General features: G+C 48.5%; 2 protein-coding genes across 5 annotated transcripts in view; both read left to right on the forward strand.

Moving 5' to 3' along the window:
* The first annotated feature begins 6526 nt into the window (after positions 1–6526).
* Positions 6527–20691, forward strand: part of LOC141197752 (uncharacterized) — an 85753-nt gene continuing 71588 nt past the window's right edge. Inside the window, exon 1 of the mRNA XM_073662841.1 lies at positions 6527–6565. The gene's annotated coding sequence lies outside the window, so the exon portion shown is untranslated. The remainder of the gene's footprint in view (positions 6566–20691) is intronic.
* The window catches only part of LOC141197751 (uncharacterized), a 43781-nt gene continuing 29617 nt past the window's right edge, over positions 6528–20691 (forward strand). For 3 of the 4 annotated variants that reach the window (XM_073662837.1, XM_073662840.1, XM_073662838.1), the window contains exons 1-2: positions 6532–6565; positions 9248–9523. The gene's annotated coding sequence lies outside the window, so the exon portion shown is untranslated. Of the gene's footprint in view, positions 6566–9247; positions 9524–20691 lie in introns of all 4 variants that reach the window. The other variant, XM_073662839.1, reaches the window with a different exon arrangement.

A 20691-nucleotide genomic window follows, 5' to 3' on the forward strand; every position in this document is an offset into this window, starting at 1 on the left:
AATGTAGTGTTTTTCTCTGCCTCCAGCAGACTCTGAGCAGCACATGCAAGGTCTGCTCACCTTGCACAACACACAGCACACTGAGACAGGCGCAGCTGTCTTAAATCAGGCCTTCCAAGACCTGAACGGAAGGTAAGTGAGCAGCTGATCCCCTCCCCCAGCTTTTTCAGCTGCTTGTAAAACCCGGCCCTTTAATGCGGGCCCATTAACTCCCTCTCAGCACTATGTGTGCTGGAGCCTGCTTCTTCGGCGGGTCCTACATCACCGAAGCTTGGTACTTCGGGGACACATACCTCCCGTCCACGACCTGTCCGGTAGCAACCTTACAAACCCCCATTCTGCCCAAAGCGGGAGCCTTGGCACCTTCTGCCACCATACAACAAACCCTTGACAGGGCATCAGCATTCCCATGTTGTTTCCCAGGCCTATGCTCTACCTGGAAACTAAAATCTTGTAGGGCTAGGAACCATCTAGTTACTCGGGCATTGTTCCCCTTCTTTTCTCGCATTCACCGCAGTGGGGCATGGTCCGACACTAACCTGCACCATCTACCTAACAGGCAATATCTCAGAGTGTCCAACGCCCACTTGATGGCTAAACATTCTTTTTCCACTATAGAGTAGTTCTTCTCGCATGTGGACAGTTTTCGACTGAGGTACATTAGAGGGTGTTCGTCTCTGTTAATCTCCTGGGACAAGACTGCTCCCAGCCCGACATCCGATGCATCCATCTGGACCACAAACTCTTTGGAGAAGTTGTGCGCCACCAAGACTGGCTGTTTACAGAGGGCCAGTTTCAATTCCTGGAAGGCCACTTCAGCTTCCGTGGACCATTTGGCCATAGCTGACTTCGTCCCTTTCAGCAGATCCGTTTGCTATCAGGGCAAAGTTAGGGACAAATCTTCGATAGTAGCCCACGATGCCTAGAAATGCCCTGACCTGCTTCTTCGAGAGGGGCTGTGGCCAGTTCAGGATCGCCTCGACCTTATTTATTTGTGGTTTTATTTCCCCTCTACCAACCACATAGCCCTGATACTTTGCTTCTTCAATCTCCATGGCACATTTCTTCGGGTTGATGGTAAAGCCCGCCTTCCTTAGGGCGTCAAGTATGGCTTGAACTTTTCCAAGAATACGTTCCCAGTCCTGGCTGAATATGAGGATGTCATCTAGGTAGGCCGCTGCATACTTTTTGCGGGGTGCTAAGATCCGGTTCATGGCTCTCTGGAAGGTGGCCGGAGCTCCCTGCAACCCAAAAGCCATCCTGATGTATTGATAACATCCGTCTGGCATCGAGAAAGCCATCTTCTCTCTGGCCTCTTTGGACTGGGGAATCTGCCAATATTCTTTGGTGAGGTCCAGGGTGGTGATGTACCGAGCGGGTCCTAGCCTTTCAATAAGCTCATCTAACCTAGGTATTGGGTAGGCGTCAAACTTCAAGACCTCGTTCAGCTTCTGATAGTCGTTGCAAAACCGCGATTCTCCATCTGGTTTCGGCACAAAGACTATAGGACTGGACCAGCCACTCTTGGACTCCTCAATGACTCCCAGGTTCAGGATCCGCTTCACCTCTTTCGAGATCACCTCTCTGCAGGCCTCTGGGTCTGATATGGTTTTAGGTTGACATGAACATGAGGCTCTGTGAGTACTTCATGCTCTATGGCCTGATTGAGTCCTGGCAACTCCGAAAACGGGTCTTTATTTTAATGTAGCAACTCTTTGCACTGTTGCTTTTGGGCACGTGACAGTGACTCTGCCACCTTGACCTCTTTCACATAAGAGTCAGGCTCCGCCACTAAACACGAAGCTTCCACGGGTTCCCTATCTCACTATGGCTTAATCAAGTTGACGTGGTACACCTGGTAGGGCTTCCTTCTCTCTGGCTGGTAGAGTTTATAGTTGACCTCACCAACCTTTTCAACTATTTCGTAGGGGCCCTGCCACTTCGCTAAGAATTTGCTCTCCGCTGTAGGTACCAGTACCCGATCCCTAGGATTGAAATGTCTCACTTGTGCTGATCTATTGTTCACCCTAGATTGCGCCTCTTGTGCTTGGAGGAGGTGCTCTTTCACGATGGGCATCACCCTGGCAATTCTCTCTTGCATTTGGGCCACGTGTTCGATTACACTCTTGCAGGGTATAGACTCCGCCTCCCAGGTCTCCTTTGCCACATCCAGGAGTCCTTGGGGGTGTCAGCCATCCAACAGTTCAAAAGGGGAGAATCCAGTACAGGACTGTGGTACCTCTCTGATGGAGAAGAGAAGGTACGGAAGTAGGCAGTCCCAGTCTTGGCCGTCCTCTCTACGACCTTCTTTAACATTGCCTTCAAGGTTTTGCCAAACCTTTACACCAAGCCATCCGTCTGTGATGGTAGACTGAGGTCCGTAGTTGTGTGATTTGCAGAGTTTTGCACTACTCTCTCATCACCTTTGACATAAATGGGGTCCCTTGATCTGTTAGGATCTCCTTAGGTAACCCCGTTCTAGAAAAAAAATGGACAAACTCCCGAGCTATATACTTGGAGGAGTTACGTAGCGGCACAGCCTTCGGATACCATGTCGCATAGTCGAGTACCACTAGGATGCACTGATGCCATCTGGTGGACTTTACCAGGGGCCCCACCAGATCCATGGCTATGCGATCAAAGGGCACCTCGATGATAAGTAACGGCACCGGAGGCGTGTCAACAGAGTGGTCAGCTGGGACAGGACCTACAATAATTTACAATTTCTCGGTGACAACCGGGTCAATACAACCTCTGGAGGATTCGTTCCTGTGTTTTTTCTACCGCCAGGCAACCACCTAACACATGTGCATGGGCCATGTCTAATACCTTACGACTGTATGTTCCCAGCACCAGCAACTGCTCGACGAGCTCCCCTCTCACCTTGGTGACTCAGTCCCCATTGACGGCAAAGTATGGGTATCTGGTGTCACCCCCGGCTCTTGAGCAACAACGTGAAGTATAGACACATTATCAAATGTCCCTTTAAGAGTTAAATCCCTGAGTTGGGCAGTTCCACAGTTTCCCTTGGACACCTCCAGCTCAGGGATGTTGGCGTCAGGAGATGCTGCCCCATCCTCATCGCCCACAAACACACATGGGAAACTCTTTGGTTACGGCCTGCGGCGAGGTTTCTTCAGGGGTGTTCTGGCTGTCATCTAAGCAACCAGGTGTCACCACTTTCCCCCTCATGTCCCAGAATAATGCACAATCCCGTCCGATTATTATCAGGTGCAACAAGTCTTTAACGACCCCCACTTCCTGAGCTGTGGTGCCACAGTCCGTGTTTACATCCACCCTGGCAACAGGACATTTTTTAGCGTCCCCATGGATACACCAGACACCCACCACCTTCCCAGGAACCAGCCAATGAGGGAGTTTGGCGCTTATCAGGGTTACCAAACTTCCTGAGTCCAGCAGTTCAGACACTTGCATCCCGTTCACGGACACTGAGCACGCCAGAGGGCTCTCGCCGTGTTGATGAACCGCACTAGAGGCAGGGTAGGCAAAGTAGAAGCAATGCCGGCCTATGCTGCAGTCCATTGGCTCAGAGTTCCTGGGCCACCAAGCAGCTATATGGCCAGGGGCATCACAACTACAACAGAGGATGGATTGGGACTGATTCCCCAGCTGCGATTCATCTGCCTCTTGGACTTTGGACGAACGCCCAGTGAAGATTTAGTCCCCTTCTTTTGGGAGCCCCAGAAAGGTGACCTAACCACTGCTAGACCACCCAGGGAGCCCTCTACTGCCCGGTACCTCTCTACTAGGCCCACCAGGTTGTCTGCATTTTGGGGATCTCTCTGGGCAACACAGGACTGAATCGGCTTCGGCAGAGAGTGGACAAACCGATCCACGATCCATGACCACTGTCTCTACCATCTGGCTGGGGAACAAGTCTCTGGCTGCAGCGACTTTTGTACCAGGTGCAGAAGATCAAACATTTGTGACAAAGGAGTTTTGTCCCTGTGGAAGTCCCAGAGGTGGACTCGTACTCTGACTGCCAGGGTTATGCCCAGCCGCCCCAGGATCTCAGCCTTAAACTTGCTATACTCCTTAGAGTCCTGCTGTGCCAGATCAAAATACGCCTTCTGTGGTTCCCCGATCAGATATGGCGCCCACTGCTCTGGTAGTAGTATCTCATGGTCCGCCACCCTCTCAAACACGGCCAGAAACGCCTTGACGTCAACCCCCCGGAGTCATCTTTTGCAACGCCCCTCTCACGGTTTTCCTCACCTGGGTCTCATCGCTTTGGCCTGGAGGTGGTGCGGCTTCTCCGATACGGAGGGCCTCCGCCAGGAGCGTCATCTGTTCCTGCTGCTGTCACTGCTGTATCTATTGCTGTTGAAGCTGGAACTGTTGTTGGTCTGCTGAGCTTGCTGCTGAGGTATATTCGCCTGCACCAGTTGCTTTATCAGCTCCTCCATGTTGCCGGACGAACCTTGCTGGCTGGCGGCCTTCACCCAGGACATATACGTTTTCCTGTAGCAGTCACACTGCCCCTTGGGATTTGTGCCCGCATTCTCCACCAATCTGTGACAGATAAGCTCTCGGGCCGGCGCAGGTTCACACAGGAATGCAGTCCGCAGGTTCAAAAACAAACTGGTGGTTTATAAAATGTCCATAAACCAACCAGGAAAACAAAACATAACAGCCTTTTTCTGGCACAAAAGGTATAATAGAACAAAATTCAAAATAACCCGTCCATATGCAGCACGGCTTCAGCCGTTTAAATGTAGTGCTTCTCTCTACCTCCAGCAGACTCTGAGCAGCACATGCAAGGTCTGCTCACCTTGCACAACACACAGCACACTGAGACAGGCACAGCTGTCTTAAATCAGGCCTTCCAAGACCTGAACTGAAGGTAAGTGAGCAGCTGACCCACCATCCCCCACCCCCAGCTCTTTCAGCTGCTCGTAAAACCCGGCCCTTTAATCCGGGCCCATTAACTCCCTCTCAGCACTATGTGTGCTGGAGCCTGCTTCTCCGGGTCCTACATCACCGAAGGTTGGTACTTCGGGGACACATACCTCCCATCCATGACCTGTCCGGAAGCCACCTTACAGCGCACAGATACGTACACTTCGTACACGCGCGGCTCTGCTCCGTACATCTCGTACACACGCGGCTCCGCTCCGTACACCTCGTACACGCGCGTCTCCGCTCCGTACACCTCCTACACGCGCGGCTCCGACCGTACACCTCGTACCTGCGCGGCTCCGCTCCGTACACCTCGTACACGCGTGGCTCCGCTCCGTACACCTCGTACACGCGCGGCTCTGCTCCGTACACCTCGTACACGCGCGGCTCTGCTCCGTACACCTCGTACACGTGCGGCTCTGCTCCGTACACCTCGTACACGCGCGGCTCTGCTCCGTACACCTCGTACACGCGCGGCTCTGCTCCGTACACCTCGTACACGCGCGGCTCTGCTCCGTACACCTCGTACACGCGCGGCTCTGCTCCGTACACCTCGTACACGCGCGGCTCTGCTCCGTACACCTCGTACACGCGCGGCTCTGCTCCGTACACCTCGTACACACGCGGCTCTGCTCCGTACACCTCGTACACACGCGGCTCTGCTCCGTACACCTCGTACACACGCGGCTCTGCTCCGTACACCTCGTACACACGCGACTCCGCTCCGTACACCTCGTACACACACGGCTCCGCTCCGTACACCTCGTACACACACGGCTCCGCTCCGTACACACGCGGCTCCGCTCCGTACACCTCGTACACACACGGCTCTGCTCCGTACACCTCGTACACACGCGGCTCTGCTCCGTACACCTCGTACACACGCGGCTTCACTCCGTACACCTCGTACACGCGCGGCTCTGCTCCGTACACCTCGTACACACACGGCTCCGCTCCGTACACCTCGTACACACGCGGCTCCGCTCCGTACACACGCGGCTCCGCTCCGTACACCTCGTACACACACGGCTCTGCTCCGTACACCTCGTACACACGCGGCTCTGCTCCGTACACCTCGTACACACGCGGCTTCACTCCGTACACCTCGTACACGCGCGGCTCTGCTCCGTACACCTCGTACACACACGGCTCCGCTCCGTACACCTCGTACACACGTGGCTCCGCTCCGTACACACGCGGCTCCGCTCCGTACACCTCGTACACACACGGCTCTGCTCCGTACACCTCGTACACACGCGGCTCTGCTCCGTACACCTCGTACACACGCGGCTTCACTCCGTACACCTCGTACACGCGCGGCTCTGCTCCGTACACCTCGTACACACACGGCTCCGCTCCGTACACCTCGTACACACGCGGCTCCGCTCCGTACACCTCGTACACACGCGGCTCCGCTCCATACACCTCGTACACACGCGGCTCTGCTACATCCACACTGTAAACCCCTCCTGACCCCACACATAAACTTCAGCTCATCCAGCACCATGACAACCAGCACAGCAGAGTCCTGCATCCACTGAGGCCCCTGATCATGTGACCCCTGACTCCTCCCCTCCTGTGACCTCATCACAGCTCCTGTGCGCACAGAGCAGCAATATATGTGGTGGCGGCTCTGCAGGTGGAGGTATGTGGAGACCCCCATTACTGGGCGCAGGGGGCAGTAACCCCTTCAGCACGGAGACTCTTTTGGGGTCTAGTGTTGCCCCTTTATAAGAATCATAAGGTTTTTGTTCTGTTTCCTGTAATAGATACATACGACCCAACTATGGAGACAGGAAGGGAGGAAACGTATTGTTCTCATAGTACAGGACCCCTTTACTGGCCCCACAGTGTAATGCCCCCATTATGCCCCTTATGCACTATGTATGATGCCCCCACACAGTGTAATGCCCCCATTATGCCCCTTATGCAGGATGTATGATGCCCCCACACAGTGTAATGTCTCCATTATGCCCCTTATGCAGGATGTATGATGCCCCCCACAGTGTAATGCCCTCATTATGCCCCTTATGCACTATGTATGATGCCCCCACACAGTGTAATGCCCCCATTATGCCCCTTATGCAGTATGTATGATGCCCCCACACAGTGTAATGTCCCCATTATGCCCCTTATGCAGGATGTATGATGCCCCCACACAGTGTAATGCCCCCATTATGCCCCTTATGCAGGATGTATGATGCCCCCCACAGTGTAATGCCCCCATTATGCCCCTTATGCAGGATGTATGATGCCCCCCCACAGTGTAATGCCCCCATTATGCCCCTTATGTAGGATGTATGACGCCCCCCACAGTGTAATGCCCCCATTATGCCCCTTATACAGTATGTATGATGCCCCACACAGTGTAATGCCCCCATTATGCCCCTATGCAGGATGTATGATGCCCCCACACAGTGTAATGCCCCCATTATGCCCCTATGCTGGATGTATGATGCCCCCCACAGTATAATGCCCCCATTATGCCCCTTATGCAGGATGTATGATGCCCCCCACAGTGTAATGCCCCCATTATGCCCCTTATGCAGGATGTATGATGCCCCCACACAGTGTAATGCCCCCCATTATGCCCCTTATGCAGTATGTATGATGCTCCACACACAGTGTAATGCCCCCATTATGCCCCTTATGCAGGATGTATGATGCCCCCCACAGTGTAATGCCCCCATTATGCCCCTTATGCAGGATGTATGATGCCCCCACACAGTGAAATGCCCCCCATTATGCCCCTTATGCAGTATGTATGATGCTCCACACACAGTGTAATGCCCCCATTATGCCCCTTATACAGGATGTATGATACCCCCACAGTATAATGCCCCCATTATGCCCCTTATGCAGGATGTATGATGCCCCCACACAGTGTAATGCCCCCATTATGCCCCTTATGCAGTATGTATGATGCCCCCACACAGTGTAATGCCCCCATTATACCCCTTATGCAGTATGTATGATGCCCCACAGTGTAATGCCCCCATTATGCCCCTTATGCAGTATGTATGACGCCCCTACACAGTGTAATGCCCCCATTATGCCCCTTATGCAGGATGTATGATGCCCCCACACAGTGAAATGCCCCCCATTATGCCCCTTATGCAGTATGTATGATGCCCCACAGTGTAATGCCCCCATTATGCCCCTTATGCAGTATGTATGACGCCCCTACACAGTGTAATGCCCCCATTATGACCCTTATGCAGTATGTACAGTGGTGGCCAAAAGTATTGGCACCCCTGCAATTCTGTCAGATAATACTCAATTTCTTCCTGAAAATGATTGCAATCACAAATTCTTTGGTATTATTATCTTCATTTAATTTGTCTTCAATGAAAAAACACAAAAGAGAATGAAGCAAAAATCAAATCATTGATCATTTCACACAAAACTCCAAAAATGGGCCAGACAAAAGTATTGGCACCCTCAGCCTAATACTTGGTTGCACAACCTTTAGCCAAAATAACTGCGAACAACCGCTTCCGGTAACCATCAATGAGTTTCTTACAATGCTCTGCTGGAATTGTAGACAATTCTTCTTTGGCAAACTGCTCCAGGTCCCTGAAATTTTGAAGGGTGCCTTCTCCAAACTGCCATTTTGAGAACTCTCCACAGGTGTTCTATGGGATTCAGGTCTGGACTCATTGCTGGCCACCTTAGAAGTCTCCAGTGCTTTCTCTCAAACCATTTTATAGTGCTTTTGGAAGTGTGTTTTGGGTCATTGTCCTGCTGGAAGACCCATGACCTCTGAGAGAGACCCATCACCTCTGAGGGAGACCCAGCTTTCTCACACTGGGCCCTACATTATGCTGCAAAATTTGTTGGTAGTCTTCAGACTTTATAATGCCATGCACACGGTCAAGCAGTCCAGTGCCAGAGGCAGCAAAGCAACCCCAAAACATCAGGGAACCTCCGCCATGTTTGACTGTAGGGACCGTGTTCTTTTCTTTGAATGCCTCTTTTTTTTCCCTGTACACTCTATGTTGATGCTTTTTCCCAAAAAGCTCTACTTTTGTCTCATCTGACCAGAGAACATTCTTCCAAAACGTTTTAGGCTTTCTCAGGTAAGTTTTGGCAAACTCCAGCCTGGCTTTTTTATGTCTCGGGGTAAGAAGTGGGGTCTTCCTGGGTATCCTACCATACAGTCCCTTTTCATTCAGACGCCGACGGATAGTACGGGTTGATACTGTTGTACCCTCGAACTGCAGGGCAACTTGAACTTGTTTGGATGTTAGTCGAGGTTCTTTATCCACCATCCGCACAATCTTGCGTTGAAATCTCTCATCAATTTTTCTTTTCTGTCCACATCTAGGGAGGTTAGCTACAGTACCATGGGCTTTAAACTTCTTGAAGACACTGCACGGAAGACACAGGAACATTCAGGTCTTTGGAGATGGACTTGTAGCCTTGAGATTGCTCATGCTTCCTCACAATTTGGTTTCTCAAGTCCTCAGACAGTTCTTTGGTCTTCTTTCTTTTCTCCATGCTCAATGTGGTACACACAAGGACACAGGACAGAGGTTGAGTCAACTTTAATCCATGTTAACTGGCTGATTTAGTTATTGCCAACACCTGTTAGGTGCCACAGGTAAGTTACAGGTGCTGTTAATTACACGAATTAGAGAAGCATCACATGATTTTTCAAACAGTGCCAATACTTTTGTCCACCCCCTTTTTTAGGTTTGGTGTGGAATTATATCCAATTTGGCTTTAAGACAATTCTTTTTAGTATTTTTTCATTGAAGACAAAATAAATGAAGATAATAATACCAAAGAATTTGTGATTGCAACCTTTATCAGAAAGAAACTGAGTATTATCTGACAGAATTGCAGGGGTGCCAATACTTTTGACCACCACTGTATGATGCCCCACACATTGTAATACCTCCATTATGCCCCTTATGCAGTATTTTTGATGCCCCACACAGTATAATGCCCCCATTATGCCCCTTATGCAGTATGTATGATGCCCCCACACAGTGTAATGCCCCCATTATGCCCCTTATGCAGTATGTATGATGCCCCCACACAGTGTAATGCGCCCATTATGCCCCTTATGCAGTATGTATGATGCCCCCACACAGTGTAATGCGCCCATTATGCCCCTTATGCAGTATGTATGATGCCCCCACACAGTGTAATGCCCCCATTATGCCCCTTATGCAGTATGTATGATGCCCCCACACAGTGTAATGCCCCCATTATGCCCCTTATGCAGTATGTATGATGCCCCCACACAGTGTAATGCCCCCATTATGCCCCTTATGCAGTATGTATGATGCCCCCACACAGTGTAATGCCCCCATTATGCCCCTTATGCAGTATGTATGATGCCCCCACACAGTGTAATGCCCCCATTATGCCCCTTATGCAGTATGTATGATGCCCCCACACAGTGTAATGCCCCCATTATGCCCCTTATGCAGTATGTATGATGCCCCCCACAGTGTAATGCCCCCATTATGCCCCTTATGCAGTATGGATGATGCCCCCACACAGTATAATGTTCCCACAGTACCGCCTGAGGTCCTGCAGTTTGAATAAGTCCTGAGGTTTTACAGTTGGAATAATCCCTCTGGAGTTGGTTTTCCCTCTGCCTGCTCCCCTACATATACCCTCGAGCATGTATACATTCATGTAGGGGAGCAGGCCTTACTAGATATCGAGGCTTTGTACAGTAATATATCGCATGAGGATGATATCAGTGGCGTAAGATGTTTATTGAAATCGATATCAATAGAGTGTAGTAGACATAATGACTTCATGGAGGATCTTCTAAAATTCATTCTTACTCATAACGTCTTACTTTTTGACAGGAAGTACTTAAACGAGCTCAGGGGTACTGCAATGGGGAGCCCCTGTACCCCCTCATCTGCTAATCTATTCCTGGGATGGTGGGAGGAAACCAAAATACTCAGTGATGATTATAAGTAGTGGCAACCATATATTGGGGTATGATATAGATATATTGACAACATTTTTATCATCTGGTCAAGGACGAGTGAACAATTTCTTTAATTTGTCAGGGAACTCAATATCCATAGAGTGGCCCTTAGATTTATATCAGAGTTTAATTATTACCAGTTGCCTTTCCTTGATGTACCAATCAAGAAAGTACGGGATGGGAGCCAGGGCTGTGGAGTCGGTAAGCCAAACCTTTGACTCCTACTCCTAAATTTCCATGACACCGTCTCCGACTTCATGACTCCGACTCCCTCATACATGGCTCATGTTTAAGTGATTTACAGTAGGACACATTTTATTCGTTCTCCCATGACAGCACCACGAGAGAGAGGATCTGCCCATCAAGGACAGGAAACCTACGGGTTAAAAAGGGCGGCACCTCTCTCTCGCCTCAGTTTAGGTTTCCTGTCCATGATGGGAGACCTCGCAGGCTTACCTGCAGAAGATGGTCTCTTGCCCCAGAGGGAGCCACAGGGCGTTGGATGGAGCTGTCTGTCCTGGGCCTCTGGAGACGCCACGGCAGGGCTCATTGGGGCACCTCCATGTGCGTTGCGGCAGGCAGTACGAGGCAGGAGATCCGGGCCGCGCCGGCGGGGCACGTGACAGGCGCGGCCCTGTGACGTATTTCCGGTGCGTCGGGGACGTCACCGGAAGTGGGCGGAGCTCGCGTGCGCAACCAGGAAGTGCGCGCGAGCATGAGGACGCCGAAGCCACGAGGAGGACAACGTCAGCTGGGCAGGCGGCGGTGAGCCCACCTGGGGGGGGGGAACCACGTGGGAACAATTGACTCCCTCCTGGGTTCTAAAAAAGAAAAAAACCCACACATGGTACCTGGCATGGCCAGTATAAAAGAGTCCTGGCAACATACAAAGGTGCTTCCCAGCCCATTGTTATCTTGGTAGACATGGGAGATTCATAGGAGCAGCTTTCACCTCAGCAAGAGCAGCTGCTGCAGGAGCAGCCCTCTGGGGAGCCCTCACAACTGGTGGTGCAACGTTATTCCCGGTCTGGGTCTAGTCGTTCACCACTAAGAGCAGAAAAAATAGTCCGGTTCAGCGTGATTCCCCGCCTTTTATGATGGATTCTTCTGCTTCTACGGTACCAGATATTCTGTGGGGTAAGTGGAATCTTCGTGGAAGTTCTACTAATAGTTTCCTCCTCCTTTTTTCTTTCTATAAACTCCTCTTTCAGAGCAAGAAATGTTCAGCTAAAACGAAACATAAAGAATGTGCCTTATGCAGCAATCCGCTCCCAGATGCATATAATAAGAAATTGTGCCAGCTGTGTATTAACAAAGTAATGGCGGAGGAAACCCCTGGGTTGTCCCTGGACCTAAAGACTTTAATTAGAGAGGAAATAGGCAAGGCTTTGCAAGGCTCAGAATCTACTCATATTTCTCGGGAACCTGAGCCGGGTCCAGATATCTGACATTTCCTCCTCCGCTCTCTCTTCTTCTGATAGTGAATCGGATAGACAGTGTTTTCCTCTGCAGGAGGTTGATGCCTTGGTAAAAGCTGTCCGGTCTACCATGGGCATTGTAGACATGAGGGCAGAAAAGTCTGTGGAGGACTTAATGTTTGGTGGATTAGGTCAGAAAAAGAGAAAACGTTTTCCCGTGAATACAAGAGTAAAAGACCTCAATGATAGAGAGTGGAAAAAACCCGACAGGAAGGGCAGTGTTCCTCCATCTTTCAAGAGGAGGTACCCATTTGAGGATGCCATATGTTCCTCTTGGTCAAAAGCACCAAAGCTGGACGTTGCTGTCGCTAAAGCGGCAAAAAAGACTTCCCTCCCGTTTGATGACATGGGAGCATTAAAAGACCCCCTGGACAGACGAGCCGATACCTTCTTAAAAGGTGCATGGGAGACAGCTGCAGGAGCACTGAGACCAGCAGTAGCAGCCACCTGCACATCTAGAGCCCTGATGGTTTGGCTGGAACAGTTAAACAGTCAGCTAAGGGATGGTGTCTCTAGGAAGGAGATTATTTCTTCCCTTCCACTGATTCAGGGTGCAGCGGCCTTTCTTGCTGATGCGTCTGCGGACTTAGTCAGATTCGCAGCAAAGTCATCAGCTCTGTCAAATGCGGCTCGACGAGCGCTATGGATTAAATGCTGGCTTGGGGATGTACAGACAAAGTCCAGGCTGTGTGCAATCCCTTGCGAAGGGGAATATCTCTTTGGCCAGACTATGGACGAATTATTGGAGAAGGCCGGAGATCCTAAGAAGTGTTTTCCATCAGTACCTCTACCCTCCTTTAAGAGATCGTTTCGGAAAAGAAAATTCATCCGAAGAAGATTCTTCAGGGAACCGGACAAGTCCGAAGAAAGAGGTCGAAAAGGTAGAGGCCTTCTCTTTGGTTCATCTCCAAAAAATCAGCAGAAGCCAGGGAATGCACAATCAGCCCAGGTGGGAGGGAGATTGTCATTATTTTCCCCAGCTTGGGAACAGATTTCTCATAGTAATTGGATTTTGAGCCTGATTAAATATGGTCTAAAATTTCAATTTCAAGCTTTTCCTCACAAGAGATTCATGATTGTTCCCTCTAGTTCCTCCCCAGAACGCCAGACTGCCCTCGTATCGGAAATTCAAGTCTTAATAAGGAAAAACGTCCTGATTGAGGTTCCGGATTCAGAAAAGGGTCTCGGATTCTACTCCCCGCTCTTCTTGGTCCCAAAACCGGATGGGAGTTTCAGGACAATTATAAATCTAAAATCCTTAAATAGCTTCCTTAAAGTAGACACTTTCAAAATGGAATCCTTGAAAACAGTAATAAAGTTGCTTTTTCCCCACTGTTATATGGTAGTTCTCGATCTCAAGGATGCGCATTACCATATTCCCATTCATAGTTACTATCAGAAATACCTGAGGCTGGCCATTGAAATTGAGGGGGTGGTTAAACACTTTCAGTACACTGCACTTCCCTTTGGGTTAGCAATAGCCCCGCGAATTTTCACCAAATTAATGGCAGAGGTTATGGCCCATATAAGAGAAAGAGACATTCTAATAATCCCTTACCTAGATGATCTCCTGATAGTGGGAAACTCTGTTGTTCAATGCGAGGCCCACCTTCGGGTGACCATGTCTGTCTTGGAGGGCTTGGGGTGGTTTCTAAATTTGGAAAAATCTAGATTAACTCCACTCAAAGCTCAGCAGTATCTGGGGGTCATGTTAGATTCTAAAAAACGGTTATGTTATTTATCTGAAGAAAAAATCACAAGAATCCAGGGTTTGGTAAGACAGTGTATGGATAAACCCTCTATGTCACTCCGTAAAGCCATGTCGTTATTAGAGACCTTAACCTCGAGTTTTTCCGCAGTTCGTTGGTCACAATTTCATTCAAGGGCTCTTCAGTGGGATGTATTGTATAACAACTCAGTCCTAGAAGGACATTTAGACCGTGAGTTTACCCTGTGTCCTCGGGCCATACATTCCCTTCATTGGTGGTTATGACACGATAATCTTTCTAGGGGGGTCCCCTGGGAGTGTAAGCCGATGGGAGTCTTAACTACAGATGCGAGTGCTGCAGGTTGGGGAGCTCACTTCAATGGGAACTTAGTTCAGGGGACCTGGTCAAGGAGTGAGATACAGTTGTCATCAAATGTTAAGGAGCTTTTGGCGGTGGATTATGCGTTCAACAAGTTCCTTACAGGGCCAGCATGTCCGTATACTCTCGGGCAATCAAGTCTCGGTAGCTTATATAAATCACCAAGGGGGAACCCGCTCAAGAGACTTAATGAGGGTAGCGGACAGACTTCTTCAGAATATCATTGTCTCTCCCTTTCGGCTATTCATCTAAAAGGGAAAGAAAACGTCTGTTATGTTCTGCTACCAGAGCTAAGGAAAGAGAGGAAATCTGTCCCTACGATAGAACTCAGCTGAATCCCGACGATGTAACAGGGAACCTGATCCTGCGATCAGACCTGCTAAAGTCCTAAGCTAGTCTGTACGGAGACCTATAGATGTGGGGAAGGAATCCCTACAAGTACTAAGGACTGGGAGGAAAATGGGACACCTCCTAACAGAAATAGTAGCAGTCAGACAAACAAACAAAATATATAGAACACTGAGGTCCGTAGACCAAGCAAACTAACAGAGTTAGATACAGAGCACAGGCTAGCTAGAAAGTAGTTATACAATGAAGTCCAGCAAAGCCAGAAGGGCGGAGCAGGATTAAATAGGCCAACGAGGTCATGTGACCAGCAAAGGAAAAAACCTAAGAGCAAGGTTCTAACAGTACCCCCCCTTCTAAGAGGATCCTCCGGATCCCCTAGGACCAGGCTTATCAGGAAATCTCCTGTGAAACGCTCTGATAAGTCTGGACGCGGAAACATCATCTGACCTCACCCAAGAGTTATCCTCGGGTCCGAAACCTTTCCAGGCCACCAGATACTGCAAACTACCTCTATACCGTCTAGAGTTAAGGATGCGAGAAATTTCATATTCCCCGTCCTCCACCACCGGAGGAACAGAGGCAGAGGCGTCACCATCCGACACAACAGCTTTTTTTAACAGAGAGACATGAAATACCGGATTAGTTCTCCAGGAGGTAGGAACCTCCAACCTAACAGCAGATTGGTTGACAACCTGAAGCACCTTAAAGGGCCCTACAAACTTGGGACCCAATTTCTTAGAAGGAATCCTCAACCGCAGATTCCTAGAGGACAACCAAACCATGTCACCAACAGCGAACAAAACCTCCTGTCGTTTCCTATCAAAGTAGTCTTTAGATTTTCTGTTGGCCTCCTGAAGATTACCACGCACATCCGTCCAAACTCTCTCCAAATCACCGGAAAAATTCTCCTCCTCAGGCACGGCAGATCCCAACTTGGAGAACGACCCAAACGACGGATGTCTCCCAGAACAACAAAAAAAAGGCGAACAACCAGCAGAAGAAGATGTATGATTGTTCAGAGCAAATTCAGCAAGTGGCAGAAACTCAGACCACCCCTCTTGATTGTCTGCCACAAAACAACGCAAGAACTGCTCAACATCCTGGTTTTTCCTTTCTGTCTGGCCATTAGATTCAGGATGATATCCGGACGAGAACGACAAATGAATTCCCAACCTATCACAAAAGGCACGCCAAAAACGAGCCACGAACTGAGGACCCCTATCAGAAACAATGTCAGTAGGAACGCCATGAAGTCTGACAATTTCCTTGACAAAGGCCTTAGCGAGAGTTTTAGCGCAGGGCAGTTTGACGAAGGGAACCAAGTGACACATCTTGCTAAAACGGTCCACGACCACCCAGATGACCGTAAAACCCTCAGAGGGGGGAAGGTCAGTTATAAAGTCCATAGCCAAATGTGTCCAAGGAGCACTAGGAACCTCCAAAGGACAAAGCAACCCCGCAGCAGGAGTATGTGAGGACTTAGATCTAGCACATATAGTACATTGACGCACCCACTTAATGACTTCCTTCTGCCATCCAGGCCACCAAAAACTGCGACCCACCAGTCTCTTGGTCTCAGAGATTCCGGGATGACCTGCCAACCGAGATTCGTGACACTCAATAAACAAATCTCTCCTAAAGGTCCCAGGCACAAACAACCTCCCATGAGGAGTGTTAGATGGGGCATTCTCCTGTGCTTTAAGAATCTCGTCTTCCAAAACGGAGTCCAAAGCAGCTATCACAACACCTTCTTGTAAAATGTTCTCCTCTTTCTCAGCACCAACTATGGGAGAAAAACTGCGAGACAAGGCATCCGCCTTAACATTCTTAGTACCAGGGATGTAAGTAACGGAGAAATTAAACCGCGAGAAAAACAGTGCCCACCTAGCCTGACGGGCATTCAGGCGCTTGGCAGCATCAAGATATATCAGATTTTTATGATCCATAAGAACCTGAACGGGAAATTCCGCACCTTCCAAGAAGTGGCGCCAGTGTTCAAATGCGAGTTTAATAGCCAATAATTCCCGATTACCAATATCGTAATTCAGTTCAGTCTCCGAAAATTTTTTTGAAAAAAAAGGCACAGGGATGTAATCCATCCCCGTTATCCTGAGACAATACTGCGCCAACCCCCACCGAAGAAGCATCAACCTCAACCAAAAACGGCTTAGTCACATCAGGCTGCATAAGGATGGGAGCAGAGGTGAACCTCTCCTTGAGATACACAAAAGCTTCAATGGCCTCAGAAGACCACTGAACCGCATCAGCACCTTTCCTGGTGAGATCGGTTAGAGGTTTGACAATACTAGAAAAATTTTTTATGAATTTTCTGTAATAATTGGCGAAACCTAAAAACCTCTGTATCGATTTCAAACCAGTAGGCCTAGGCCATTCCTGTACAGCTTGAACTTTAACCGGGTCCATCTCAAAACCTTCGCTGGAGATAATGTAACCCAAAAAACTAATTCTCTGTACAGCGAACTCACATTTCTCCAGCTTAGCAAAAAGCGAATTGTCCATTAACAATTGTAATACCTCACGTACGCTCCGCCAATGAGACTCAAGATCCGGCGAATAAATCAAAATGTCATCCAAATACACAACCACATTTTTGCCGATCAAAGGTCTAAGGATGTCATTAATAAGATTCTGAAAAAATGCAGGAGCATTAGTAAGACCAAAAGGCATAACCAGATTCTCAAAATGACCCACAGGAGTGTTAAAAGCAGTCTTCCATTCGTCACCCTCCTTCATGCGCAACAGATTGTATGCCCCCTTAAGGTCAATTTTAGAGAACCACTTGGCCCCCATTAACTGATTAAACAGATCAGGAATCAATGGCAGTGGGTAAGGATTGCGTACAGTAATTTTGTTAATCTCACGAAAATCCAGACAAGGACGTAAACCGCCGTCCTTTTTTTTTACAAAAAAAAATCCAACCGCCACAGGAGACTTAGAGGGCCTAATGTGACCGGCGGCCAAACTTGTCTGTATATATTCATCCAAAGCCTTCCTCTCAGGAATAGTAAGGTTAAATAAACGACTTTTAGGAAGAGTCGCTCCAGGGACAAATTCAATAGAACAATCATAGTCTCTATGGGGAGGCAAAACCTGCGATTCCTTCTCAGAAAAAACTCTCCAAAAATCCTGAATAGGAACAGGCAATTCTCCCCTATCCAAAGCTGCAATACGCCCGTTACAACACTTGTCATAACATTTATGGCTCCAGGATTTAATTTCATTGGTAGACCAATCCAGTACAGGATTGTGAAATTTTAACCAGGGCAATCCCAATATTACTGGAGAAGGCAAGTTATTCAAAACTACCAAATCCAATTTCTCATGGTGAACACCATTAATAGTGAGAGGAAATTCACAGACCTTAAGAGTAATATTCTTCAAAGGGGAACCATCCACAGAAACCACAGCAATGGGGGATGATAAAGGTTCGGGTTTTAAATTGAGTCTTTCCAAGAATCCCCCATCAATTACATTCAGAGTAGACCCACAATGAACAAACACCCGAAATTCCATTAATTTTTCCTGAGCAATCGTGGAAGCAGCTAAAAATACACCCTTGGAATTTAAACAGGCAATACGGGCATGACTGACCATTTTTTTTTCTTTCTTCATACGAAGCTCACAGCCTTTAATCAAATGACCAGATTTTCCGCAATAGAAACACAAGCCTTCAGAAAATCGACGGTCTTTTTCTTGAGAGCGAGGTGCCACCGATCCAATCTCCATCGGTTCACCACTGTTCGTACACACATTCTCATAACCAGAAACTGACATAGCAGAGGATTTGCTCTCATTAACCCTTGCACGCAGTCTCCTATCCACCCGTATAGCTAATTGCATAGCCTGTTGTAAATCTTCAGGTGTAGGATAAGCAATTAGCAGGTCTTTAACCCTTTCATTGAGCCCAGCAAGAAATAGACTTTTCAGAGCAGAATCGTTCCACCCTGTTTGAGTAGACCAACGACGGAAATGAGTACAATATTTTTCCACATTACCTAATCCCTGTTTCAAACGTCTCAACTCAGTCTCAGCTGATGCGACACGGTCAGGATCATCATATAATAGCCCCAAAGCAGAAAAAAAACTATCCACTGATCTGAAGCATGTATCACTAGGTTGCAAAGAAAAGGCCCACTCCTGAGGCTCTTTGCGCAAAAGTGACATTATGAACCCTATGCGCTGGGATTCATCCCCAGAGGACTTGGGTCTCAAACGAAAATACAATAAGCAAGCATTTTTAAATGAAAAAAATTCTCGGTGTTCACCAAAAAATAAATCCGGCAAACATACCTTAGGCTCCAAGAAGAAATGTGCTCCAGGACAGTTACTCACGTGCTGACGGAGCTCGGCCACCTCCAGAGAGAGTCCCTGCAGGCGATGAGCCAAATCCTGAACCGACACCATGATGGAACAGAAAAATCTTTCCTTAGAGAATTTGCAGGCTGGACTTACTGTTATGTTCTGCTACCAGAGCTAAGGAAAGAGAGGAAATCTGTCCCTACGATAGAACTCAGCTGAATCCCTACGATGTAACAGGGAACCTGATCCTGCGATCAGACCTGCTAAAGTCCTAAGCTAGTCTGTACGGAGACCTATAGATGTGGGGAAGGAATCCCTACAAGTACTAAGGACTGGGAGGAAAATGGGACACCTCCTAACAGAAATAGTAGCAGTCAGACAAACAAACAAAATATATAGAACACTGAGGTCCGTAGACCAAGCAAACTAACAGAGTTAGATACAGAGCACAGGCTAGCTAGAAAGTAGTTATACAATGAAGTCCAGCAAAGCCAGAAGGGCGGAGCAGGATTAAATAGGCCAACGAGGTCATGTGACCAGCAAAGGAAAAAACCTAAGAGCAAGGTTCTAACAACGTCACAGCGGATTTCCTAAGCCGTATTTCCATAAAAGAGGGAGAATGGTCCTTGAATCCTCAAATCTTCTCCAGAATTGTGGCAATGTGGGGTCTTCCGACAGTGGACTTATTTGCGACGAAATGCAACCGGAAGGTGACAACATTCTGTTCCCTAGACCCCAGAGAAGAACCCCTGACAGTGGACGCCTTTATGGTTCCCTGGAAATTCCCTCTGACATATGCATTTCCTCCCATGATCCTGCTTCCAGCAGTTATAAGGAAGATCAGGGCAGACAGGGCCAGAGTAATACTCATATGCCCCTTTTGGCCCAAAAGACCGTGGTTCCCTTGTCTCCGAAAAATATCCATATCAGATCCCTGGATCCTTCCGGAGATTCCAGACCTTCTCACACAGGGTCCGGTTTCCCATACTCCAGCCTCGAGTCTCCATTTGACGGCGTGGAATTTGAGAGGGTGCTGTTAACCAACAAGGGATTCCCCGCAAATGTAGTAAATACTCTCTTGTCTAGCAGAAAACCCGTTACCACCCGCATTTATGCTAGGACCTGGAGGAAGTTTTTATCATTTACTGAATTTAAATCAGAGGAGGGGCCCCCTATTGGGAAAATACTAGAGTTTCTGCAGCGGGGCTTAGAATTGGGGCTTACCACTAGTACCTTAAAAGTACAGGTGTCGGCTTTGGGAGCTTTGTTTTCTTCCGATATTGCAGCTAATTATTGGATAGCACGATTTATAAAAGCTTCCTTTAGGTGTAGACCCATTATCAAAGCAAAATCCTCTCCCTGGGATTTGAATTTGGTCCTAGAGGCCTTAACTAATCCTCCCTTCGAGCCCCTAGATTTAGCCTCCCCAAAAATTATTCTCCTAAAAACAGCCCTGTTAGTGGCCCTGACTTCAGCCAGAAGAGTGAGTGACATACAGGCTCTTTCCATATGTCCGCCATTTACTCAGATTCTGGATGATAGGATTGTATTAAAACCTGACCCAGCCTTTCTTCCAGAA

This window comes from Phyllobates terribilis, unplaced genomic scaffold (genome assembly GCF_046119375.1).
Source record: "Phyllobates terribilis strain yellow unplaced genomic scaffold, ASM4611937v1 Scaffold_86__1_contigs__length_6382490, whole genome shotgun sequence".
NCBI lineage: Eukaryota > Metazoa > Chordata > Amphibia > Anura > Dendrobatidae > Phyllobates > Phyllobates terribilis.